Raw genomic sequence first — 27,926 nt, forward strand, 5'->3', positions numbered from 1 at the left:
TCAATCTTATTCATACATCACCAGTTCTTCCTAGATATCTTTATAAGGTTATGAGTTTGGAAAATCTGCCATGCCCTTTCTTTACAGAACAGGGATCAGCAATTCCATAACATCAACTAATGTAGTAGGAAACCTGCTTTCTGACCTGGCTGAAATGGTAATTTATGCAGTGTTCTGACTGTATGAATAGGCTTAGAAAGAGAGAGGGAAGAGGAGAGGAAGGGAAAGAAAGAAACCAAAGCCTATTGTGTACATCAAATGCTAATTGCAGCTGAAGACAAGCACCTGAATTTTTGCCACAAAGACAGAATAGCGTTTCCAGGAGCATTGCAGTGGCCACTTGGCATTTTAGCTGTCGGTCCTGCAGCATATAATCACAGGGTGTATTTAAGTTCTCCAGCAATTGCAAGTCTACTAAAAATGTAGTATTCTGACATCTGTCAAGCTGAAGGAATGACAGGTAAAAAAATACATATGGATATAAATTGTGTTCTTTTCTAAGTGTGCTTTTTGTATAAAAAATGATTGATCTTGTATTTGAATAAGGGTTTTCATTCTTCTTTGCAGTCCTTGAAGTCATTTGGTAACAATGGCACAGTGTAATTGTTTTATGAAACTGTTAGGAATATTTAGCTTCATAACTACCTGTGCATTATGCAGAGAGAAATTTTCCAGGGCTGCAGTATAAGTCTTGGTGATTTTGAAAAGTGCATGCCATTTCCTTCAACATCTCTGTTTTAGGGATGGTTGTGTGGGATTTGGAAACAACTTTCTTTCTTTCCTGCTCCTTTGGAAGCTATCTGTGCTAACCTCTGTTCCCTTCAAGTGACATTCCCAGAAAAAATGTCTCTTATGCATTAGCTTCCAGGTCATAGAAAATAAAAGTCACTGAGTGGCCCGTGTGGCAAAACCTAAAGAAATGGAGTGAAATACCAGCTTGGTGGTGACTTAGGGTAGAAACCCTGTATCACAGGAAAGTAGCAGATAAGGTCTGGCTTATCTCTGTCACTGTGGGCATCTGGTGGAACGCTTATCTTCAAGATCTAAGATATCAAGGTCCCTGCCCAACACAGCACTGATACGTAGGCTTGATGTTAAATATATTGGTAATTCCACTGAGTCAACAATAGTCTTCATGTCATACAAGAGCTTTCCAGTTAAAAGTCTCAAGTAGGTAGTGCTATACAGGCAGAACGTAGAAGAATTGAATGAAAAACACAGGCTTAAGCCACTAAATCAGGAACCTCTTTTCCACTGTAGACTGAAACATGAGTTTTCTTTCTTTTCTGGAAATACCTTCATTGAAATATATTTTCTTCAGGTCCATCTAAATAGTGGCAAAGGGCCAATTTTCGAAGGTCAGACCTTAAGAAGATCCTTTATTTCAATTCTTGCAAAGGTATTGAACAAAATAAAGCTGTGCTGCAAGTCAGTCCTCCAATTTAGAGCACTGTGGACACAGCTAAATGGGATTATTGGCAGCAGCCCGAAGTCATTAATATACTCATTCTCTCAGACTGAATATACCTCGCTTACCTGGATAGAAGCTTGACTTTTTCTTTAGGGTACTTTGTTGGATCTTGGGAGTGTAGTATATACAGCAAAATCTTAGTTTCTTACTGATTTTGTTGGAAGCTGTGTCTAAATAATGACACAAAAATGAACTTTCATCTGGATTGTTCACCCAATTGATAAAGCACAGAAACTCTCCACTTGGCCTGGAAATCTGGTTCAACATTACACACATTTAGCTAAATTTGCAAGTAAATGTACAGCTAAAATAACGTCTCCATAGTAAACTACTGCTGCAAGCGTTATGAGAATAATGAATATATTCTCATATATTCATGAGAAAAATGAGAATATGAGCATCAAGGCATGTCAAAATGGTGACTTGGGACCATCTCCCGTAATGTTTTCCTTGAAAAGCCAGAGGTTAACGAAAGTGCCCAGCCTCCAATATACCCTCCAAGATTTGCCTCATGGCAGGAGCAGTTGAAGGCCTAACAAATTTTAGGATTACATGCAGTGAGAATGTAAAAAGACATTTCTTGTGTTTTAATTCTCGTAGAGTCTTGAGAGCAGTCACAGCCACCACAGACCTGGACTGAGGCCAGACCTGGGGAGAAGATGTGTTAATTCAGTGTAAGAGCTAGAATGCAAGCTGCAATGGAGACGTAAAAGGAATTTAAATCTACATCTCTGATAAAAAAAAATTAAGCAAGATGATATTAAATGCAGGGAAGAGGCCACATACAATCCCACAGCTGAATATTTGTGAGAGGAGAAAGAGCAAGGAAAACAGGCCCACATGAGGAGATGCCCTTAAATGAGTCTTGAAGCAAAAATCTGTGGTGACCACTGATCTGAGATCATTTGTTCCCCATCCCTGGCTGTTAAGTTTACAGATCTCAGCTGGGCCTATTTGGTATTTATCCTTTCTCTAGGGAGAAAAGGGAAGAAACAGTGTGCAGACTTCCCAGTCTTTGAAAGCCTAAAATAATAACTGTTACGCTTCACATTGGCTGACCTTTGCGAGTGAGGACGTGCCTCCAACTGGCTCAGCTATTTTCTCAGCAGAGATGTCAGTGTGCTGCACATATTCCATGTTACTGAAGGAAACTTTAGGCACAGCATAGTAATCAGGACTCCAGTAAAAGCAGCTTTCATTTACTTGAGAAGATATCTTCCAAACTGCACCTGGCAAATTAAGAATTGTTGTGAGTTCACTGTGTTTAGATTGTGTGACACTCCTAAAGCTAACAAATGGTATTACTTCATAAACTAAGCATATGTTTCATTGTAGAAATGCATCAACAAACGAAGATGGAAGATAGTTCTTCAGATAACTCTGCAGGCACTATAAAATGATTACTTCAAAATATGAAAGTACAAGAAAGACTGTTCTTCATAGCCTGTGCTATAGACTTTATGACCAGGTTTTTAGCTGCATCTGGTCTAGCCATTTTCTTTGGACTTCAGAACTGTGACAATGAATGTGGCTTAAAAACTAAGATTGATTTTTGTCATGATAAGAACCTGCCTAAGAACTCTTTTCTCCTTGATGGTGCATCAGCTACTACAGTAAGGGCTGGGATCAAGTTTAATAAGACTGTATCGTAAAAAAAGAGGGGAAAAAATTATAGAAATGAAATCAGCTCCAAAGGAAAAGTACTTCTTACTCCAAAATTCTCCACTGCCTGGGCCATAAAAAAGATCTCAAAGTAAAAGGAGGTCAAATGAAAGAATGTTCGTTCTTGTTCTTCTGTGTCTGATACCAAAAACCTTACTATTTAGGCAGCAACTTTACAAGAAAACAAAGCCCTGAGACAATATGAAGCACTGAAACTCACGGATAGGTTTCAAAGTGTGAAGAATGATGGAAAAGACATTTCTAATATTGGCTTAATGTAGGTTATATTTTAGGACTTAATCCACAGGAAGTTAAGAGAGACTTAGAATCTCTATTTATATTTGCATATGGTGTGGGTGGGCTTTCGACAAAAGTGCTAGGAGCTGAATAAATGAAGTGGAGCCTCTTGATCTTGGGGGTGTGTGGCATCAGTTTTTTACAGTTATTGGTCAAATGAGTAAGTTCTCATTTGCAGCTGCCATATGGCCACCTCATATACATTTCCAAGTTCTGACAGCAGTTGGTATGAGGTTCAAAAATATTTTTTTTCAAGACTTTCTCTACTGCAGTTGAGATTGTAGGGGCCAGAACAAGCGGGTACTGAATTCTTTCAGCTCCAACCAAACACAGCAAAAGTTGAAAGGATGCAGATTGGACCTTTTGACGACACCAGTTGAACATCTTGTGGGAAAACTGTGCTTACGTGATCATGCTGTTCTGTGTATTATGCATCTTGGAAACATAAGATTAATGTTATACAGGAAATACTGTAAGAGACCAGAAAACCAAACAAACAGCAGTCATTCCTCACTCTCATTCCCCACTCTCAGCTATTTCATCAACTAACTTTGTGCTATTGTGACAGATGGCTTGATCAAAGCCAGAAGAAGTTAGTCTGAGCACCCCTCCTACAGGAAAAAAACTGCAATGCAGCATAATGTATAAGAAAATCTCTGCAAACTCTGTTAGAGGGTTTTTAGTCATTCCAAATGGGGAGGAGGCAAAGTTTGCTTTCCTGTAAAGGGACACTGCAAATTCCAGAGGATATCAGCTACAGTCTGATGTTAAGAGTGATCCCAGGCAATCAACTGCAGAGTAAACCGTTCAGACATGAAGGTATCTAACAAACTTGCACAAAAGATAATCCCCAGGGAGAAGCCTTGGGAGTAATCACACACATAATCCTGTTATGAAAGAAGCCCCTTGTAAGCTTCACTGGTTAAATGACATCAAGCCCTTCCCAAAATAAAACCAAAACACATTATCAGGGAAATTGTTTCAGATTGTTAGAATATCAGAACAGTCTTGCCAGTTCAAACACTTTGAAGGACATTTGTTTGAAAAACCATATGATACAATTCATCAGACAATGACCTGCACACGAAGCAAGCTGCTGTCTAGCTGTTAATACTGTGGTCATGAGGAGGAGAAGAAAAAAATTGCTATGGAAAGAAACGACCATAGGATTGGAGGCAGAAAACTGAGCAAATGAACTGAACTCTTGGGAACTGATTCACAGAAAGATAATTTCTTTCTTGTGTTAGAGACTAGGAGAGGTGTATGGATTCCTAAGACCTGTTAGAGTTTCAGGAACATATGATGCCTCTGCACTGAGAATACTCCACAGTTTACTGAGCATGAAGAGTATTCATGGTATTCCTAACCAGTCATGGTTTAGTGTGTGAATTGTGTTTGCATGGCAAGGTTTTAGTCGTGTGGGGCCACGGGGACAGCTTCTGTGCAAGGCTGCTAGAAGCTTCCCCTGTGTCCAGCAGAGGCAATGTCAGCCGGCTCCAAGACTGACCCGACACTGGCCAAGCCTGAGCCCATCAGTGATGGTGGTAGCGCCTCTGGGACAACATATTTAAGAAGACAAAAAACCCCCTATGCAACACCAGCAGCAGCACTCAGAAAAGCAGAGTGAACCTATGCGAGAGCAATACCTCTGCAGACACCAAGGTCAGTGCAGAAGGAGTGGAAGCAGGTGTTCCAGGTGCTGGAATGGAGATTCCCTTGCAGCCAGTGGCAAAGGCCACAGTGAGGCAGGCTGTCTTCCTGTAGCCCATGGAGGACCCCATACTAGAGCAGGTGGATGCCTGGAGGAGGCTGTGACCCATGGGAAGCCTGTGCTGAAGCAGATTTGTTGGCAGGACTTGTGGACCTGCAAGGGACCTACATTGGAGCAGTCTGTTCCTGAAGGACTGCACACCGTGGAAGGGACCCACACTGGAGCAGATCATGAACTGCAGCCTGTGGAAAAGACTCACATTGGAGAACTTCCCAGAGGACCATCTGCCATGGGAGGGATCCCACACTGGAACAGGGGAAGAGTGTGAGGAGTCCTCCCTCTGAGGAGGAAGAAGCAGCAGAGAGAACATGTGATGAACTGACCACAGCCCCCATTTCCTGTCCCCCTGTGCTGCTGCAGGGGCAGGAGGTAGAGAAAATCAGGAGGAAAGTTATGTCTAGGAAGAAGGGAGGGGTGGGGGGGAAGGTGTTTTAAGATTTAGTTTGTATTTTCTCATTATCCTACTCTGATTTGATTGGTAATAAATTAAGCTGATTTCCCCAAGTTGAGTCTATTTTGCCTGTGATAGTCATTATTGAGTGATCTCTCCCTGTCCTTATCTTGACCCATATGCCTTTTATTACATTTTCTCTCCCTGTCCAGGTGAGGTGGGGAGTGACAGGGAGCTTTGATAGCCACCTGGCATCCAGCCAGGATCAACCCACCACAGTGCGTCTCAAGCAGGGTGAAACTGGATGTCTTTGTTTAGAATGAAATAAAAGCTGCAGTGTGGCAGGCAGTTCAAAAAGAAAAATGCTTGCTTGAAAAGGGTGGACATGAGAAACATGCAAACACTGGGTAAAACAAATGAAAGCAAATGTATTTTAAAAGAAAAGTTTGGCTGCAATGTGAATACTTGTCCTTTCATAACATACAGCAAGGGACTGCGATAAACCCAGTGTTATTCTGCCTCACTGATGTATACATTTTAGACTTATACACAAGTGAGTTCTTCAAGTTGTGTCATAAGCCTTGAGACTGCTCATTTTGAATGTGTCGATCTGGAACATGTAACTGTTGATAGCATATCTGTTTGTTACCTTGCTTATTTAACTAGCACTTGCATCTTCCAGAAGAAAAACAGAACAATTAAGTTGGTCATCAGGCAGTTCAGTTTCTGCTGTTAGAATGGCAGGCGGTTCCACCTGAACACCCTACAGCACTTTACCCATTGTATTATATTTTTTGCATTTGGGGTGCTTCTCCTTACCTTTGGTTGCCCCAGAATTTCAGCTGCCATTATCCTGTTGTCGACATTTCAAACAAGCACTGTTTCCAATCCTGCCATTTTTGTTTGGAAAGAGATTCCCAAGACAAGAATGCCTCTATCTCCAGCCAAACCCATCTTATTTTTGCCCCCTGTGATGGCTACAAAAGCTGCTGCAATTGTTATGTTACTGACATGCAGAACATTGCTTAGAATGGTAAGACAGTATCTTTGTTGCCTGTACTGCTTCATCTGGATCTTTCCATCTGTTGATTCCTGTAGCCTGCAACACATTTTCAGCCAGGATTGTAATTTTCTTCTGTATTTGTAAACAAAGCAGAGCTGGGACTCCAGCAGGGATCTTAACCCTGGTAAACAGCAACAGCACCAGCCAAAACCAAAAGAATGCAAGTGGTAGAAATAGTTTTGTTGGTTGACTATCTGTTTAATGGAGAAGACAGTAAGTATTTTTCTTACCTTTTTTTTTTTTTTTTTTTTTTTTTTTAAATGAAGTAAATGGTGTTACTGGAGACAAACACTGCACAGAAAGGATTTATGGCCATCTTGACATCACAGGCATGAAGTTTAGGAGTTGCTTGAAGTTTTTTTGAGGGAAATAGCTAAATGGAAATCATGGTTTTCACAGTGAATTAAATGACAGCTGGAATCTGTGCAAGTAGTCTTTAATGAATGGGAAAGGAAGTGAAGGGACAGGAGGGTAATATATATGAGTGAACACAGGAATGAAGAATTGTCTAAAGTAAGCAAATGGTTGACAGAAAGATAGTTATATTAAGTAGTGAAACAGACAGATCTAGGAAGAAATAAAAAAAAGAAAGGGTTTTGAGGGAAGAACAATCAGAAATTAGAGACAGGTATTGGACAGTTAAAAGCATCAAAATTTGAAAATGTTTAAGATGCCTGTCTTTTGAAAGAAAACATGTGAAATGAAATTAAATAAATTGAACGTACAGTACTAGCAATACATTAAAAAGCAGCATAAATAAAACAATAATAATAGAGATTTTTTAAACAAAACAGTCAAAAAAGTCATTTTTTTTCTTTCTGCAAAGAAAAATGTGGAAAACCCAGAGTTTTACAATTATTACTGTAGGTTTGTATTAAAAATATAAGAAGGAAACTGATTGCATTTTACAGTATTGTAATGTGGAAAATGTTCATCAGCTAAATTGAAAAGATATAAAGATGGTAAACTATTGGTGAGAGCTGAAGCACAATAAACAAGTGTGAACTGTGTTACACAGAGGACTATTTTTCAACTTACAAAACTATCCCATTTGGTGGCACACGTGCAAAGATGCAGTTATTCAAACACCTTCCTTTGGAAACATTTATTCAAGATTGGATTGACCATATCTGTGGGGGATATTAACTTGTATATAAGAGCATGGTAACAACAGTTGATATTCTGCACAAGGTCCATGATTCATATAATCCAATCTCTCTGAATCATCACCAGACATTTAGTTTAGGAATATTAGAACTAAAGCAAGCACTGAGTAATACTTTTTATATACGGATACAGCATTCACTTATTCACTAACATAATGCTGTTTCTCCCTTACTTTCCATTTCTTTCCTAACTTTGTTTTTATTTTGCTTGTTGGTTTGTTTGTTTTTTAAATTCTATTTCATGCCTCAGCCAATCATTGAACAGTTCTCAGAGAATCTAGAATGGTGGTTCTCTTTTCTGAGAAGTAACAGTTAATTCAAAGGCCAGCTTTTTTTTCCCTGGATACCCTTGGGAAGAATTATGAAATGTTGAAAAAATACCCCCAAACAATAAAATGAAAGAAATGAAATAAAATAATATAAAAAAATGAACAGTGCCACAGGAATGCATATTTCACTCCCCCAGTAGCTTTATTAAGAATCTCATAAAATACTCATAGTTGGGTTTTTTTGTTTGTTTGTTTGCTTTTTTTTTTTTTTGGAAACCTTGTTAAAATGAGTTTGTGACAAGGGGCTTCCAAAAAGTAGGAATAAATCCACCAGGCTTATTGTATGGAAGGTGCACTGTATGTGGCACAATGACAGTATAGCAAGACTATATAGAGTTTGTGAAGAATCTCTGTAGTCTACCATGTAGTGCCTATTCTTGCTTTTGTGATGAAACAGCTGGAGAGGACATGTTTCAAAGAGTTTTGCTCCCTTACTCTGAATTTTGCAGCTGAAAAGGTCAACTGAACGTTTAGCATGGGCGATTATACACAAAAAAGTGTTTACAAAGACAAAGAAAACAGGGATATAAACACAGAGTAATTTATACATTTTCACAGGGACAAATTCTGCTCTCAGTTATAGCTGAGAAACAACCTTGTTAATCCAATTAATATTACCCAAGGGCCAAATTGGCCTGATGCTGAATTGGCCCCTTCTTTTTTAAATAACATGATTATTTGGAGAGGCAGCTGTAGGGTAGTCTTAAATCAGAGGCTAACAATCTAATTGTGTTACATTTCAGGCTAATAAAACTGTAGCATCTGAGTGTGATGAATTATTGAAGATGACAGAAGATCCTGGGTGAAGTAATAAAAGACAGATGATAAAGACAAACTTATCACAATCAGTATCACTGAGGTGATGCATGGTAGCTTATGATTAGTTTTCTGTGAGGGAAATTGGAACAGCTACAGTCAGTAAAAAAGAAAAGTGATAAAGTGAAAAAGAAACATACCGGATTTAAATGAATACAAAAGGTCAATATGAATAGTAAGGTGATTTATTGAAAATTGCTTTGGTTAAGGATCAGTGGTGTCACAAAGAACACTTAGAAATCATATTGGAGTTGCGGGTTTCTGGAGAGACATTGTAATTTCTGCTAGCAAATCAAGGATTTACTTCCATTTATAAAAGCAATAGGTGCATTGTGAAAATGCATATCATTGTTGCAGTGGCTTCACATTAATTATTTTTACAGGAACAGGTTTCAAAATTGCCCAGCAATAAAAGAATATAGTAAAAAACCTGAAATGCTTCCACAAGACAAGACAGTACTGTATATAAGCCCGAAGAATTCAGAATACAGTAACATTTTGTAATGCAAAAGATATTAAAAAATGAAATGGGAATTTTGGGGAGAACTAAGGTGTTTGTTTTATTAACTTTAGTGGGTTTGTGATAGGCCAAAGTTTAATTGTGAAAGTAACTGCATGCTAATGAAAAAATAGCAGAAGCAATTAATAGAAGTACAAAAGCTTTTGAGTGACAGTAATTCTGTTTCAGAAATTAAAGTCTTTTAAAGACTGTTAAGAATTGTCTGCTTCTATCTTGTAGGGAGAACTTGGTCAGATTTATGCTTTAAAGACATCCTTCTCACCATGAATCCATATTTAGGCAGATTCCCAAGCTGATGGTTTTCTTGAGAGAAAAAATTATCTCCAGCTGAAGTGATTTGAAAGGTTCTCATTAGGAGTTGGAACAGGCTATGTGTATGTAATAAGGTAGCCCATCATATCTCTAGCTGGTTAACTCATCTCTGCTGCTTTTTAAATTAAGTTTTTGAGTGCTGCCAGATCAACCAGTTTCAGTTGCTAAACATGCCATCAAAGAGATTTCTAAGCTAGATGTGCGAGAACAAGGCAATCTGGTTTAAATAGCTGATGCTGAGCAAAATATAGTAAAACAGAGACAAAACTCTATAAACAAAGCAAAAGAGCATCAACTCAGAATAAAATTAGCCTCACATCCTATCTTGCTGTTGTTCAAAGTAGCACTTTGGCAGATGTTAATGAAAGTTGATTTCTATCAGTATAGGGAGGGAATTTTAATACAGATGAACAGGGAGGAGCATTTCACTCTTGTGGTGTGACAAACTATTTCCTTTTTGTGCCTCCCCCTCCCTCAGTTCTTGTGTATAATGCTGTCCTTTCCCCACTTACACTATTAATGCTGTTTTCTGGAATAGAAAACATCTCCTGGATTTTTTTGCCTTCAAAACAATAGATAATATTTCCAGACATTAGGAAAATTGTATGTTAAACACGTTTTATAGCTGAAATGGCCTCAATACATTTATTTGTGGTGCAACAATACTGTAAAAATCTTGATGCAAATAGCAACACAAAGTTATGGGGAAGCAAACCAAATGATCATGGATCTTTAACTGGTACACTTTGTCTCAGTGTCCTACTGTATGCAGGATCCAACCACTGCAGTGGCTACCAAGCTCTGTAATTTTGGGTTTGGAGATTTTCCTACTTCACCACATTAATTAATGTCTCTCAAGCTTCAGTTTCATGTAGTTCTGTTCCTAGCAATGATTGAGGTGGAGGACATTCACAGAATTGCTATGCTTTTGCAGAATGAATTCTCAGATATTGTTTTAATTTACATTTCTTTTGAAATAAGTGAAAAAGGGTTGGAAGGTTTCCTGAGAAAGGGGATGTGTCATTTCTTCATTATACACCTTAAAAATTGGTGTATAATCATAGGTGAAGAAGCAGCCAATTTAGGAGTAGTTACAATGCTCACATATTTACATTCGTATAAAGTTTAGCTATCTTGTTTTCTGCTTCTGAAAGATGAGAGCAATCAGTCCTTAACATCTGACATGTGTAATAAGATACTGTGCTGCAGCTATGTTATGTATTATTAATTAAGTTTTGATAATGTTGTATACTGTAGATAATGCTGTAGGATACAGGGGGTGATGGAAGTAGGGAAAGTTCAAGCTAAAACCAACCAGAATCAGTTTCAAAGCATGTAAAAGAGGTAGTTCTTCATGCAATGGGTAGTTGATTAGTGCAACTCCCTGCCAACAGACGTGGGTAGCAAAGGTCTATAGAGATTTAAGAGGAAAATGGAAAATTTAATAGAACAGAAATTCATTGAAGCTTACTTAATCTATAGAAACCATTTATAGCTCATGAAAAGCTGAAAATACTTGAAGGCTAGAAGGTTTTAGGAGAGACAATGTATATCCTTGCCCATCCGTACTCATACTTAGGCACCTGCCTGTGATCCTTACCAGAGAGCAGGCTCTGGGCTTGACAGGCTTTTTCTGTCATCTGGGGTGGCTTTCTAATGTCCCTGTGTTTTAGGAATCAAAGTTTAATGTTTACTGAATACACCAAATAATGTTCATTTACCATATATTATATGTAAGATATTACTTGCCTGAAAAAGAAAAATACTCCAGAAATATATGTAGTCCCTCATTTTCATCTAATGTAATATTGAATGAAAGAATACGTGAAGTCATTGTGTCACTGTCTGTCTCCCTGTAAACCATAATTTAATTAGCAGGAAAGCTTAAGCTGAAGGTGCTTAGAAGTAAGATTTTTGTATGGGAATTTGAATGCTCTGCTTTGTAGTGGTTTCATTTGCCCAGAGTGGGTAATTAGTGTTCTCTAAATGCCAGGTTTTTTTACTGGGACATTTGAAATAGAAGCATTAGAGAATTTTGATGACATTACATATGCTTTTTCTAAAACAAAAAATTTCTTCAGCTGAAAACGTGATACAAGTGGACAAATCCCAAGTGCCTTACAGTGATGATAGTACAGGCAGAAGGGTCCACCCATAGATAATAAACTGTGGCACTGGATTCCAAATATGTAACCCCGTCAGCTCCATGTGTAGCACACTGAAGGTTTTCCAAACATGAAACATGTGGTCAGTGATATATCATTTTGAATGCCTTTCTGATAGCATCCCATAACCCCATGAGCAATTTTTCTGCCTTGATATGATAAACAGTGCCATGCATTATGGGGTGAGAACTCTCTGATTTATGAGAATTTCAAAGGAGCAATGTGTACTTGTTCATTTGGTGTATCATATGATCATAGAATGGTTTGTGTTGGAAGGGACCTGAAAGGTCACCTAGTTCCACCCCCCTGCCTTGGGCAGGGACACCTTCCACTAGACCAGGTTGCTCAAAGCCTGGCCTTGAACACAGCTTCTCTGGGCAACCTGTTCCGTTGTCCCACCACCCCTACAGTGAAGAATTGCTTCCTAATATTTAATCTAAATGTACTCTTTTTCAGTTTAAAGCCCTTCCCCCTTGTCCTATCACTACACATCTTTGTAAAAAGTCTCTCTCCAGCTTTCTTGTGGGCCCCCTTTAGGTACTGGAAGGCTGCTAAAAAGTCTCCCTGGAGCCTTCTTTTCTCTAGGCTGAACAAGATATGCAAGAAGGAATTCTAGAAAAGCTTGTGTGTCTTTTGCTTTTGTTTGTTTTGCTGAAACATTACAAAACTGATTTATAATATTTAAAACCTACAAGAAAAAAAATGCAGCATTTCGTTCTTTCCTGAAGTCTGGTTCAGACTCCTTAAAATTAATGGGAACTTTGATTTTGTTTTGGTTGGTCTTGGATCAGCCTTTTAGTTATCAGAAAATAAAGATAGGTTCTTCTATGGTCACAGAATATTAGCCCAAAATTTTATATTTGCCTCTGTACTTCAATATTATGTTTATCTGTCTTAAAACATATTCTATTTTAATGCTTATTCTGCATTCTGCATGTTTAAATGAATTCTTTTACTCTTTTTTCAATTACTCATCTCTAATGTCTACTAGGGTTCTTCCGCTTCATGACCCTAATTCCTTTATTTGTGATTTATTCTCTTCTTAAAAATAGTTATTCTTTTTTGTCCCTGTAATACCTTGCTTATGTGTAGAAACATTTGTAGAACGCTGAACTTATTTCACTGTAGTATTTATGCATGAGGAATTATGTGGCAGTGAAGTAAATGGTGAGTAGATGGAGGTCATGTCTTTACTCTTTCCTTCTTTAAAGCAGGATCCAGTGGGTGTGATTAGCAGCAACTTTTAGTTCAGCATCTGCATTTAATCAGAAGTGATTTCCCCATTTTCTAGACTGCTTAGTGTAACACTTCACCACTTCATCTCTCTTCCCTGTCAACTAGGCAATAAATGAAAGTTTTCTAATTTTTTCCTCCTTTTTTTGGCCAACCGTGGTAAAACATAAATATCTGATTTTATGTAAAAAAGTGATAACATAAGTAAAGCAAACAACTAGACAAAACTTTTCAACTCCTTAATTTTTTGTACAGCATGGTGCAGTAGTGACTCAGCAACACGGAATCGGATGAAAATGTTTAAATAATTACCTACATTTAGTTTTAAGTTTAAGTATTAATTTCAGCTTACTGTAATTAAAGGTGCAAAAGAGCAGTGTTTTCCTAATTTCTGGCATAACAATGACTCATGAGTTTGCATTAAGGAATCCTCAGCCTTGCATCTCCCCTCCCCAAACAAAAGTGCTTAATCTGCTCTTCCATACAAGCAGTGGATCAAAAGCAATTCATATAACCATGGGAAATCACACAAAGCAGTAATAATTTAACTATATAAAGCTGAAAGAAATTTTTGCCTTTTTTGAAGAAAAGAACCCTTCCTTTTCCTGTATAAGGTTTATAGCCACAAAAACTTTGGCATTCACATTCAAATGTAGGCAGTTCTTCATAAGGTAGAAATGTGATTTTATTTTTTTGTTTTGTTTAGTTTTTGCAATCGGACACTGGACATGAGTTTGGTTATGTTGAAAGTAAAGATGGATAAAATATCTTTTAAAATGATCTTTTGCACGAAAATCTGCCAGCAGGTTTTAGTATTAGGCAATTAATAAATTAAAAATTAATTTCCTATTGCTTTCTTTGAGTTAGTCTCACATGAGATTTGTAATTACATTCTGTTGCCCTTCTGCTTCCCATGTCTTTGCTTGCCAATCATGCCCAAATACTATGCAAAGATTTTTGTGCTATATGTAACACATATAAAATATCATCACCACAAAAGTCAGATTGAATGGGCCCACCTGGCTCTACCCAGAAGCTGCAGATCAGAAATGATCAGTGAAAAAATCTCAGCAATTCTTCCTTCCTGTAGGTGAGGGGTTTGCATGATCCTGTGCAGATTGATACCAGACTGAGGTTAATTGCCTGGTCACTTCCAGATCATGGGAACTGGGGAAGTTTCCAAGAAATTAGTAAAACAGGGAAAAAATATTCAACAAGTTTAGAACTTGAAAGTTCAGAATCCTGTGTCAAATAATACAGTTTTAATAGATCTGTTGAAGAACTGTCCTCTGTCCATGAAAACAAAGGATTTTAAAGTGAAGTGCAATAGGAACATGAGGTAAGTGTTCCTTACACTTAAGTTAAAACAGTGAAAAATACATGCCAGCTTAAACAGAAGTATTTTTCACTCTGCAGTATATTTAAACAAGCACAGACAATAAGGCAGCTAGTATTCCTTAAAGTCTAGCACAGAATTGATTGATAATCATATTCAGCACCAAAATCTTTTTTTCTCTCTGAAGAGTTTAAAAAGGGTAAAATAACTGTAGTTCATGGTTTGTGAAATACAAATTTTAAGTGTTGTCTTTAATGAGATTGTGTTACAAGCTACACAGATTTTCCCATCACTGAACTTAGAGGCACAGATGAATGTTAATATTTATGTTAAGGAATACCTGAGGGCTGTTTTTAAGGGTGGGAAGAGAGAGGTATGCATGGTGGTTTCTTTTATTTAATATATAGTTTTCTTATCTTTTAAGATACTCATTACATCATGTAAGTGGCTCAAATTAAAGTTATTCTGCTACCTTGTGCCTGTAACTTGAAATACCATATCCTCAGTTGTTTAATTTATTAAATTATCTATTATATTGATAGTCATTCCACTTGGCATTTGTTAAAATGCATCTAGTATACTGTATCCTGTTTTAGACCCCTCTGCTGTAGAAGAGGTAACTCTTGTACCAGAAGATATGAGAAATTCTTTTTTCTTTACCTTCTGTCTCACCCTTGAAGCATTGAAACAGAACATGGAGGGGAAATTTGCACAGCTGCTGTTCTTGTGCCTAAACATATTTCAAATTTTGATGAGAGCAGCCCAGGGACGATGAAGAATGTTGTATATAATCCAGAAGAACAAAAAAATATGACCACTCTAATGTTTAGATGACACAGAAACTCTATTTCTGTGCTTCAGTGTTGAATAGATCCCACCTTAGATACCCTTTTTTAGCTCTTCTTAAATACCCTCCTTTTGAATGTGGTTTTTTTGTTTGTTTGTTTTTTTATTTACTTTTTTTGAAATGAAAAAGGCATTTAGTTCAGAGGAATCATTTACTAGGCACTTGCAGTGACCATGTGTGCCATACTTGTTTGTGACTCGTTCAGTCTATGTGAATAATTGACTTGTAGCTCTCTTCGAGATGCTTCTAGAAAGGTCCTCCTGTGGACCTTTAGACATGAGATGTGATATTGGAAAGCTGAACTCTTCCATTAGTCTCTTCTTTCCTGAGGGTTTTGTAGTGTGATGTCCATGACTTGCCCAGACACACTGTTGTCTAGTAGTAAAAGACTGTATAACCCATTTTAACTGAAAAGTTTCCTATTCTGACGTAATTAAAATGAGTATAAATGGCTTATCATAAGAATTATTATACTGAGACTTTGAATCTCTGGGCCTTCCTAATTACCTAGTTTTGATCAGATTATGTTATTTGAATTGCTAAGTGCTCAGAATTCCCAATTTGTGGTGTCTGGGTTTAGATATGTTGACATTAAAGCATCACTGATTTTATACTTAAATAGGATAGAAATAGTGAGATATTGTCTAGTCTCAGTGTAACCATAATAATGAAAACAGTAACATAATTCAAATACCCAGGATCTCATTCTGTTTCAAGTATTTTGAGAAATGCTTTATATAGCTTTATTTGCTACTCTATACTTCAGATGACCTCAAAAGACCTATTCTCATCAAAACTAGCTTTAGATTTGTCCCTGTATTTGTACTTGTATTTGTAGCTATTCCTAGCAGGAACAGTTTGAATAACTCAATTGTTAATGAGTTATTAGCAATTAAGTATGCTCATAACTCAATTAGCTTTTAAAATCATGTAAAATATGGGCAGAATACCATCTTAATAACATTAACTTTCAAGCCATATTCTACAGCAAAAAATTATTTGTGCTAATATTTATAATAATCATAAATTACTGCAGTGAATCATTATTGTTTATGATATGCCAAATATACAGACAAACCATTCCTTCATAATCTCCAAATTGCGTTGCACTGAATTAGTTTTGCTGGATGAACTACCTTCATCTTGCATTTTATATAAAACCACATTAACTAAACTTCCCAACGGTGTTTTCCTGCGAGTACTTTTTTAATATTAAGAGATATCAAGGGTCATGCTGGATAGAGACAGCTTTAGAAGATGTCTGTTTAATATAAGAGAATAAAAAAGCCTTCATTTTTGACTTGGCAATTAAAAATTCCATTAGAGGCCTAAAGTACTGGTTTCAGTACTATTTTGTATTTTGAACAGATTTTTGCTTTTGAAACTGAAGGGCGAAGTCCCGCTCTCTATTGACAGAAGCACGTCTAACACAGAAGTAAGTACAGATCAGTCAGACAGTGAGAAATATGGGAACCATTATGGAGCAGAAGCTGTTTTAGGAAGTGGCTGTGTCTGGGGAAGCTGCTGATAGAAAGGAAAAAATTGTCCATTCATATTACAGAATTCATAGGCATTCATAGGTACGGAATGACAATATCATGTAAAACAGAAACCAAATAATTTGTATGGGCAGAAACCGAACACCATATTTGTACAAGAATATACATTTGTAAGCATTTTCTTACATTTTTATCCTGAGGAGATGCTCAGCTGGCATGACACCCCTTCCCTCCAGCAAGTTGACTGAACCACCCAGCTTTGTTGTTGGCACACTTGCTGAAGGTGCACTCACTCCCAGAGTCTATGTCACTGATAAAGATGTTAAACAGTGCCAGTCCCAGTATCAGCCCCTGCAGAACACCACTTGTCACTGGTCTCCACTTGGACATTGTGCCATTGACTGCAGCTATTTTGAGTGTCACCATCCAACCAATTCCTTATGCACCAAGTGGTCCATCCATCAAATCCATGTCTCTCCAGTCTAGAAACAAAAAATTTACATGGGACAGTGTCAAATGCTTTGCACAGGTCCAAGGAGATGACATCAGCTGCACTTGCCTCATCCACCAGTGCTGTAAACCTGTCATAGAAGGCCATCAAATTTGTCGGGCAAGACTTACCCTTAGTGAAGCCATGTTGGCTTTCACAAATCATCTCCTTATTTCCCATGTGCCTTAGCATAGTTTCCCAGAGGACCTGCTCCATGATCTTGCTTTTTAAAATGGGGGTTATGTTTCCCCTTTTCCAGTCTGTGGGAACTTCACTGGGCTCCCATGACTTCTAAAATACGATAGTGACTGAGACAATTCATCTGCCAGTTCCCTCAGGACCCATGGATGCATCTCATCAGGTTTCATGCACTTGTGCATCTCTAGTTTCATTAGATGTATCTGCCCTTGGTGTCTATATTTCAACAATAGCTGGTGTAGAAAGACAGGACCGCAGGAGCTGCCTCAGGCTGAAGACCATTATATCTATTGCACTGTTACAGATGTAGCACACTTACTACCTCTAGCAACAGTTGCGTCCTAAAGATATAAATATTTATAATACAAATAATTGTATTGAGCCTGGAAAAGAAGGCTTATGTAATCAACAGTTTGCTTATATGCCCTAGGATTGGAAATTACTCGCTAATTTCAATCACATTTAGAGGAAGGGAGAAGTCTCAAAAATAAGTGTGTTTCTATAAATTTTACAAATACAGCAGCTGGATGTGACAGTGGAATTCCAGTCATTGCGTCCCCAGAACAAAGTGGAGACAGAACTCAACTGTTACATGTTTTATTTGGAAAAAAGATTGCTGTTGGCCAGTCCTTCAGACCAGCCCCGGTACTGCTGATTCCCTGGTGAGGATGTGGAATACATGTGTTGAATAACACTGTTACCGAAATCTCGGAATGAAGAACTTATCGACACCAATGTGATGTAGATAAGCAGACACTTCTTTATTAACGGCCGGGTGCGTGAGCGAGTCCTCTCACGATCAACGCACGCCAGGTCTCAAAATCAGACACCATATATAGAACTTATTCATACATATTCATTACATATTCATGCATAACCATGATATTTCCCGTAAATCATTAACATATTCTCTTCCTATATCCGATTCTGCGCAGTAGAGCTTAGAAAGGTCTAGAAATGGATCTGGGGTACGATTCGGGTAGGTGGTATATGAGTCGGTGGTCGCGATCTCCCCCTGCTGGAATTACCTTTTACTAAAGTTCACGGTTTCTTGGCAGGTAACTACAAGCTGTTCCAGTCGACTCTCCCCAGTTTCCATTAATCTCATATTCTGACATTTCAATACACTTCTACATACAGAAGACTGGTCAAATACAAAGAAACCTTTCAAACCCTAAAGTTATTACCTAAGTTTTAACAATGGTTCTAGCCCCTTCTTCTAGCCTTGGTACAAGACGTACAGAAGATCTCATAGCAGCTTTTACTGTGCAACTATAAGTTTCATTAAAATATTTCTTATCCTTCTATTTTTCAATTTTATAAAATGATTTTATAAAATCAATTAATCAATCAAATAAAGTAAATCAATCTTAACTTATTAACAAATCGATAACAATACAAGGGAGCAAAGAACACAAATTTTTCTGCAACAAAACTTCATTAGTTCTGCTGACCACTAAAACAGATCCTAATTTTTAAGGTATCTTTCTTAGCCAATAGTCAGCAAGTAAATGATTAGCCTCAGTTTATCTTTGACATCACGTTGGACTAAGCTTATCTTCTTGGATAGGGATATGGTTGATATGATTTCTAATGATCTTACATGAGACTAGAACAGACTGGCAGAGAAGCTACGCAAATTGCCTTTGAGCATGCTGTATCTATACTCTAGACAAATCACTGACTTCTGTTTACAGTGTTTCTTGATGTGACTCAAGCTCTATTCTATTCACAACATTTCATATAGCATTAAGCCTAAGCTCTTAAAATATGCAGTCCTAGTGAAAGGGACCTCTGCAGGTGTGGCCTGTTGCTCAGTGCAGAACTCAGGTCAGGCCTGAAAGCAGGACTTAATGCAGGACTCCCACCACTTCAGGCTCTTGCTCAACACAGGTTAGATCAGGTTGCTCAGAGCCTTGTCAGATTGAGTTTTGCAGCCCCCAAGAAAGGATGTTCTACACCCTCTCCAAGCAACCTTTCACAGTGCTTCAGCACTATCGTTGAGAAGAATTTTTTCTTCATGTGCAATTACAATTTCTCTTGTTGCACCTTCTGACCGTTATCTCTCCTTCTTATGCATCTCTCTCAAGATACGGCTAGAATGCACCTTTCAGTAGCAGAATCTGCAATTAAGTCTCCTTCAGGCACACACACGAAGTCTCCTCAGCTTCTCTAGCAGCATGTTCTCCAGTCCCTGACAGTCTTAGTGGCTGGCTCTCTTCTAGATTCTCTCAGGTCTACCAGTACCCCTTTTGTACAGGGTGAACTGTCCAAAGCTAACCCTACTGCTCCATGTGCAGCGTCACAAGTGTCTAGTACAGCAGCATAGTCACTTTCATCAGTTTGCTGGACACACTTATGTTAATATAGACCAGCATATTTTTCATCTTCATACTGCAAGGGTACGCTTCTCATGTTCAAATATGATGAACATCTCTTATGCCCAGTTTAGTTGTTACCAGACACAATTTTCAATAAGCACTGAACAGCTTCTGTCTCAAAGGGAGACTTTTTTTTTCTTTTTTTTTTTTTTTTAACTCAAGCTAAAGCATACCATCAAACTGAAACACTAAACGAAGTTGCTAATCCTTTTGAGGTGTTTTAGCCTGTGTACACATAGATTAATGTAGAGAGCTGAAGACGTTATTGCTGCTGCTTTTGCGTATTTTGTCCCTTTTTAGAGTCTGTACGCTATGTATATGGAATTTTATTCATCTGAGGCTGACATGCCCTGACTTCATAATTTTATATGAGTGTTCCCTCATAATTTTACACTGCTTTGGGGGTCTGGTTTACGAGTAAATTTGCAGACAGAGAACTCTGTTCACCTGAGGAGTTGTAAATCCTGGGTTAGGAACCTTAGCTGAGCACTTCTGTTGAGACATTTTGCCAGCAGGCTTGTTAGTGAACAATTAGAGCCCCCCTGACTGGTTGTTGCTGCCTTTAAAAATGCACTTCATGAATATTCTGCTTTGAAATGTTACATCTGCCATGTCTGTTGAGCACTGAGCTTGCTCTCAAGGCCAGCTTCACCTGCTGTCAATGCTCTTAACTGGCAGGAGCGTTCAGTGTGTTTCACCCTTTCCACTTTGGTAAGACAGATTCCCTTACTGCGTGCATAGATCACTTATTTCCCAGTAGCCCCATTTCATGGCAGTAGACAGGGCCTTGGTCATATGTCAGTAACATGGGGAGACAGGTGAGAACAAAACCTAGTGTTAATGAGCTTCAGCCTTAGTGTTTCCTAAATCTTTTGATTCTATATATTTAGTTGTATTATGTGAACTGGCATATTTAAATGATGTTCAAGCTTCCTTGGAAAGTTTTTTTCCTTCTGTTTTTGATTCTTCTCATTAAAATGACAGTACCTGACACATCATCTCTGTAATTGTCATCCATTCCAGCTTCACAATCATGCTTCCAGCTGTGTTTCCACTGAGAGCATTATCTTCTGAAACTGTATGTGTGGCATTTCCCAGGAATTGGCTATGTACAAACATTAAAGCAAGTAACTCAGTGTCACTGTTTTCCAAACAGAGCAGAAGCACTCTTAAATTGGTATTGACATTAACATACATCAGAAATTGTCGCTATTTTTACTTTGAGATGCTTATCTAGGATCAGGGAACACTCTATCTTAGGACTTGTATGGGTACAGTGAAATGATAGAAGAAACAAGTTTATTCAGCAATGATTTGTGTAAGTAAGTGGGATATATGGGTACCTAACATAGGACCCGTATAGGACCCTTAATGAGGCACATCAGCCACATGCTTTTCATTTCAGCCTTATACAGATAGATAACAAATCAAGAACAAAAATCCTTTGGAAGACCTAGGAAAAGCAAGGCATGCCCCTGCTTCTGAGGCTTATAGAGTTGCAGAAATCAGAGCTGTATCAGTTTCATCCAGGTGCTGTGAATGAACTGCTTCTTGCTGTTCCATCATGTATTCTTAATTGCTAGTACTACTTACTGCCCCACTGGCCTGTGGACATTCATCACATCCCTGCCTTCACTCAGAAACCATTTCAAGTATGGCAAAAATGAACTTCATTCTCCTAATGTCCTGCAATTAGGAATTTGCTACAGGAACTCCATGCCCTGTGGCTAAGTGTGTATGAAAAAGAATCTACATCCTTTTCTGAATAGAAAATTAACAGTTCTAAGATCCAGATTTAATTATGACATGGAAGGAATGTTATATTCAAGTATTTTCTTATTTATATACTGTCTGCATGAAACAATTTTTTCATTTTTATTTAGATATGTGCATTTTCGTCATTAGCCACAAGATGGGAGTATTGACCTTTAAGGCTGTGTTTTACTTTTTTTTTTTTTTTTTTTTTTCTTTTTCCTTCCTTGTGCTGTTCCAGGCAAAGACTTTGAGAAAATGGTTTTGTTCCCTCCTGAACAAGTTTTCAGCAATGAATTAAACTGTAGAGAGCTTCTGGAACGTTTAGAAAATGTTAGTCAGCCTTTTTCACAACGTGAATCAAGGGGCAAATGTCATGTGTACATTAAAAGAATTTCTAGTGACTAAGCATCACATTTCTCTGATATAAGTTTCAAAGCAGTTATTTTTCAGTTCTGCACTGACCTGACACCTTTTCAGATTATGGGTTCCCTTTAGTGGTCTCACTAGGTTGTAAGGATAATTGGAGTAACAGATCAAAACACTTCATGCTGCATTTACAGGTCATATGTCTTTAAGTCTGATAGAGCACAGCTTATGTGATAAAATGACCAGTTCTGAGTAATTTTGGGAATGAGAACTCATGTTAACAAATAGAAAATCCCACAGTTAAATTTTACTACATGGGTAACTGGAGGACTACTTTTCCTGCCTTTAGGCTTATGAGCATGCAGTGATGTTCTATTTGTCATATAGTGCCTATGAAGGCACTAAAAGAAGATAGACCAATCCCAGACTATTGATTCTAAAATTTCTGAGCATTGAGGAAGTTCAGATATGAACCTCCTTGGCCTATACTCAAAGGATTCAGAACTTTCGGTAAAATTTTACCTGCACAGAAGCTATGTGACCCATACTGCTTTTAGGTCTGAAACACATCATCTCCCAAGCTGCCCTTTTTGTTTGTTCAGGTTTTTTTGTTGCAACAGCAATCCTCCTCTTCTCCTTCAGTTAAGGAGGGAATCATTTTACTAAGGAGTGTGTAGGAGGTACTTGCATACATTGTTACCTCTTAATGGAGTTTGTATATATATACAAATGTTTCTGAATAGCTTTGAAAAAGTGTAAGCAGGCATGTGTTTATTTTAAATCATCTGTGGAAAGGGAAGAAGGAATTAACTTAACCAGTACATGGTGCGTGCAGGTATTAAAGCAAGAGTATTCAGACAAAACATAATTTCCAGTTTGGCTCATTAGATGAATGTTATAAACAAGAGTTAATTGATGCATTTGAAAGGTAATATCCTAATACATTTTCCAAAGAATTTGGCCTCTATTCAAATACTGAAAAGAAAAAGTGGATCTTTTCAGAAGCCCAGTACTTGCCATTGAGAAATTTTTATTCAGATTATATTGTGCATTATTGTTCTTTCAAAAAAGTAGCATGCTAAATTTCATTCTGTTTTGTTCTTTTCCTTTAAAAACTCTTACAACTGATGCTGACTTTAAACTAGTTTATTGATATTAGGGGAGAAGAACCCCTTTATTTGTATAGATAATACTGGTAAAAAAAATGGATTAGGTAAATGCATTGGTAAGCCCCATCTTTTCAGGGTTTTTCAACTGTACCTACCCGTAAATTGTTAGCCGACTTTTGGCTGCATTTTAACAAGCTAAAATCGCGAATCTTCTTGCTCCTGTATTGCAGGTACACTGAAAACTTTTGGACTTCTATTCCTTCCATATCTACAATAAGGAACACAAAGACTGAGTTGACTTGTGGCAAGCAGTAACGAAACTGCAGCAGATGTATTCATGCTCTCCCTGTATGCCTGGGCCTCCTGTTAAACCTGAAACCTTGTCTTCCTTCACCGTGATCCTGCTAGGAACTTGCTATTATGGACTCTCCAAGGATAAAAGAGACAAGTCACGGATATATACAAATAGCTAAGGAAATATGCCTTAGACATAGTGCTACATTAAAGAAATAAAAAGAAGTGTCACTAAGAGGAAGAACGGACATGCAGCATTTCCACGGCAAATAGCGTGCTGCTCCTTTAGCAGAAGTGAGCTTGGAGGAATATGCTCTCTGCCTCTGTTCTACAGTTTTCTCTGTTTTCTCCCTGAGTGCACTCACACTATGAAAAATGGGTGATACCTTTTTTGTGCTACGTCTTTACTCCTCCTGTATATTCAGAAAAAGACCTGTTTGCCCTCAGGTCAGTAAAACATTTATTTTTGTTTTCCATTTCTGTTAACAGTGTAAACTGTACAGTTATTTGAGAATCTTTCCCTTAACGTCCTAAACCGTCACAACACAGTTTACTGACTTGCAGTCAGTTTAATCCTCTCCAGTCTCTCACCCAGCACTAAGGTAGCTTCTGAAAGAAGACCCTAGAGACAGCAGGTTTCACCGAGTGGTCAGTGCCTCCCGAATGTGACACTCCTCTGCAGTGTGCTCGTTTAGGCTTTCCTGAGGCCCTCCTAAGTCATCTGGTGCATATTTATGGAGGATAGCTCGATGAGTACAGAAAATTTAAAATTAATTGATGCCTGGGTTAATTCCTTAGCTGGGAACTCCTGAAGAAAAATAGAGCTGGTTTTCTTTCCTTTCCCAGTGTATTCTAATGGGGACTTGGAGTTTTTAGATATTAAACTGCCTGGTAGGAAGGCAGCCAAAGACCTTTTCCAGCTATGAATTGTTTTGATTAAATGAGGACTCCTTTGATGTACATGTGAAAAAATGGTTCAGACAATATGATACTGGAGATGCCACTTTATTTAAAAATGCTATCTGGGTGAAAGAACCACCTTATAGTACCAGACTGTGTTACTTCTCTAACAATTTCAAGTAATATCAATGGTTTCTACATACAGTAAAATTGTAAGTAATCATAAAAATCATGCTCTTATGAGCCCATAGCCCTGAAAGGCTGAATTCAAGTCTATTTCCATTCTCTATGATAAGATGGGAGCAAAAGGAAAATCGCAAGCTGGTGAGACAGGAGTGGCAACTCTCTAGGCGGTGTCTGGATCAATAGAGAGTCATGAGAGGTTCAATGTGCATCTCATTCATTTGGGGATTTATTAACGTGCTTCTCATTGCCTCATGTAGAAAACTTTCCAGTGGATAAGTTGACTTTTGTGTGTTGTATTATAAAGAAAACAATTCCATGCAAGCATTTTGTAGAGGTCCCTCAGCACCTACCTCAGAGCTCATGAGACAATTCAGCCAGGTATTGGATTACTTCCATCTTTTTGCTCTGTCTTATTTAGAAGCCCATAAATTTCAAATGCACTGGCAGTCCCAAGGAAGCCAATGGTCCTTGTCGTATGTGCTTATAGGCTTAGTATCTAAAAGGGCTTTCTTTCTGTATTCCTGAGATGTTACCCTAATGTGAGATATCATGCAAGGACAACACTGATGACATGTAAGGTTCCTTACTGCACTTGAATTCACCTGGTTTATTTAGTTATCTTATCACAGCAAACTTTTTTTTTTGAGTAATATTTGCGCATGGATTTTGTTTTTCAGTATGATGACAAAGTATGTTAACAAAGCAGCATCACAGAGGTGTGAAAGAGAAAGGCATAAAAGCATGAAGAGCTCCAGAGGCATTTCTGAATTCAATCTGCAGTAGTGATTGAAAAGTGGCAAGAAAGAATTCTCTTCAAAGGTCTAACAGAAACTGCGGCAAAATGCTGGTAGCATTTTTGATTCACTGAAGGCTGTGGGTAAACAAAAGTATTTCCCATACCTTGAGGAAGCTCAGGAGGTGTTGGCATATTTTTCCAGTCTAAAGTAAAGCAAGAGTCTCACTTAATATTGTGTATGTTTAAGATAACAGACTGTTCTTCATTTAGAAAGATGAAATTCTTTATCACAAGTCCTTTTAAAAAGAGTAAAATTATCTTATCAGAAGTATATTTGATATTTTTAAGCTTAAGCAGCCATCAGTAGAAATTAATCTGACCAGTTTCTCCACAACACTTTTTATGCCATACACTGATCTTTTGGGGTCTCCATTAAGAGTAGCTGTTGTGGTTTTCTAACAGTGGCTACCATAATATTATAATAACAAATCTATAATGCACACCTTGTGGAGGTGAAACAGCAACATAAGGTGTTTCTGGTCTTAGTATCTCCTTTACAATGTTGTTTCATTTTTTTTTCTGTCCTCAGGTAGCAATCTGGGTGTAGCTGCACTGCCCAAGAAGCTTATCTATATATACAGAGGTCACGTGTCATGTGCAGTGATGCCTGTTGTCTCTACACCTCCCTGGAACAGTCAAGGCACAGCAAGGGAGGGGACAGGGAGAACGAGGGCTGGAGTGGAATGGGAATTCAATTACCTTTCTTTTGTAGACCCAACCTCATCATAAAAACTGGTCTGATAATTTTAGCTTTAATCATCCCTATCTGAACTCTCTTTGATGTTAAAGATGGGTTACTCATGGCCCTTTCTTGTCATATTGCTGGCAAGCATCACTAAATCAGGTAGCAAGATGCAGACCTTTCAGGAAACCCAGACATGGAGAGAACAGTTTTTTCCAGCCCTTGAAAGTACATGTGATTGATCTGTTTGCTGTACAATTCCCCAGCCCCAGGCTAGGGATAAAATTTCTTAGAAGAGAGGCAAACTAAATCAATTCTCTTCTGTTGCTTGAGTAAAGTTGGTCAATAGCTGATATTTTAAAGCACCTCCATCAACAATTTATGAGATTTATTCAGTTTATGCGAAAGAGCACTCCATAATCATCAGTACACAGTGATGGCCCAACAGGGTGTTGCTAACTGGATATCATTTAATAAAAGTTTTTCAAGTGCTCAGCATGCTTTCATCAGAGGGTGATTTTTGTTTTTATCCTTGTTTTGTATGAACATTAGGAGGTAATCAAGAAGTTATAAAAGTTGATGATTTATGAAGCTCTTGAAGTGGTGGGTGAAATTGTAGGCTGGATGTAATGCTCATATTGATCACACTGTTGGTAAAAGCACGATAAGACTGTTGACTGAAAGTACTATTAAAATAAATTTTATGACAGGTTGTTAAATAGAGATTTAGTATTATTTTCATAACTGGATTTTGGTTAATAGAGGTCTTGGTCAACAGTGGAGTGCACAGTGTTGGTAGAGGCATAAACCTCACAAATATTACCAAAACTGGTGGATAGTCCTGGAGTGTTTTCAGAATTAGGAACGTAGTTAGGTAGTTACCAAATCTCCTACACCGGTTCTTCAGTTTCTTAGATTGACAGAAGTATTCTTGTCTCTTACACTAACCTTTTGAAATTTTTGTTCAATGATCATGGGTTCTACCCTTCTGCTCCTTTGATACCTCAGTCTCCTCTTGCTTTGTAGATAATTTTTTATACAATTCTTCTACTGTTTTTTCCTTTTCCTTTTCTCACATCCTGAGACTACTTTGATTATTGCCTTTCTTGTTCCAGTTTTGAAAACAGAATGGAAAACAAAATCATGATTTGTCTTTTTGCATATGTAGCCTCATACCTGTTCGTTCCTTTAGCACTTTACCCACTATATGGATAAGACATGTTGGAAGTACTTTCCAAACCTACAGGTGTTGGTGTGTCTCTATTCAAAGGTTTGGTTCCAAAAAACCACAGAAAGAACAGACTGGAAATATTTTCTATAAGCCTGTTACATACACAGGAATTCTACTGTATATTAAAACTAGACTAAATTTGTGATTAAAGAGTAAGAATAATATTTATGTGTGTTGCTGTTACACTTTAAATATATTATATAGTCTGTCCTGAAGCATGTAAATAAGTACAAAAGATTAAAAAGTAAATTATTATGTAAATAATGTAGGGTGTTCCACAATATATAAATTATTAAAGATTATTCTTATGATAAAAATAAGTTACTTGTTCAAAAATTAATGCTCTTTTAAAATGCCAGATTTGCCCATCTTGTTTTAAATCTGAGATAGTAATAATCTTGAATACATTTGTATTTAATGTAAACCCATTCCTCTTTTGATAATGAAGAAACAATAGTGAAGAGTAACTTAACTGTACAGAATCATCATATAATGGTTTGAGTTGAAAGGGGCCTGAAAGATTATCTAGTTCCAATCCCCTGCCATGGGCCCCTAGGGACACCTTCCACCAGCCCAGGTTGCTCAAAGCCCCATCCAGCCTGGCCTTGGACACTGCCAGGGATGGGGCATCCACAGCTGCTCTGGGCAATCTGTGCCCGT

The 27,926-nt window shown here is 37.8% G+C and overlaps 1 long non-coding RNA gene across 1 annotated transcript in view; it reads left to right on the forward strand.

Moving 5' to 3' along the window:
- Positions 1-27,518, forward strand: part of LOC114013441 (uncharacterized) — a 44,095-nt gene extending 16,577 nt beyond the window's left edge. Inside the window, exons 2-3 of the long non-coding RNA XR_003556398.1 lie at positions 23,408-23,918; positions 25,235-27,518. This is a non-coding gene — a long non-coding RNA (uncharacterized LOC114013441). The remainder of the gene's footprint in view (positions 1-23,407; positions 23,919-25,234) is intronic.
- The last annotated feature ends 408 nt before the right edge of the window (positions 27,519-27,926 follow it).

The sequence above is a fragment of the Falco peregrinus genome, chromosome Z (genome assembly GCF_023634155.1).
Source record: "Falco peregrinus isolate bFalPer1 chromosome Z, bFalPer1.pri, whole genome shotgun sequence".
Taxonomy (NCBI): Eukaryota; Metazoa; Chordata; class Aves; order Falconiformes; family Falconidae; genus Falco; species Falco peregrinus.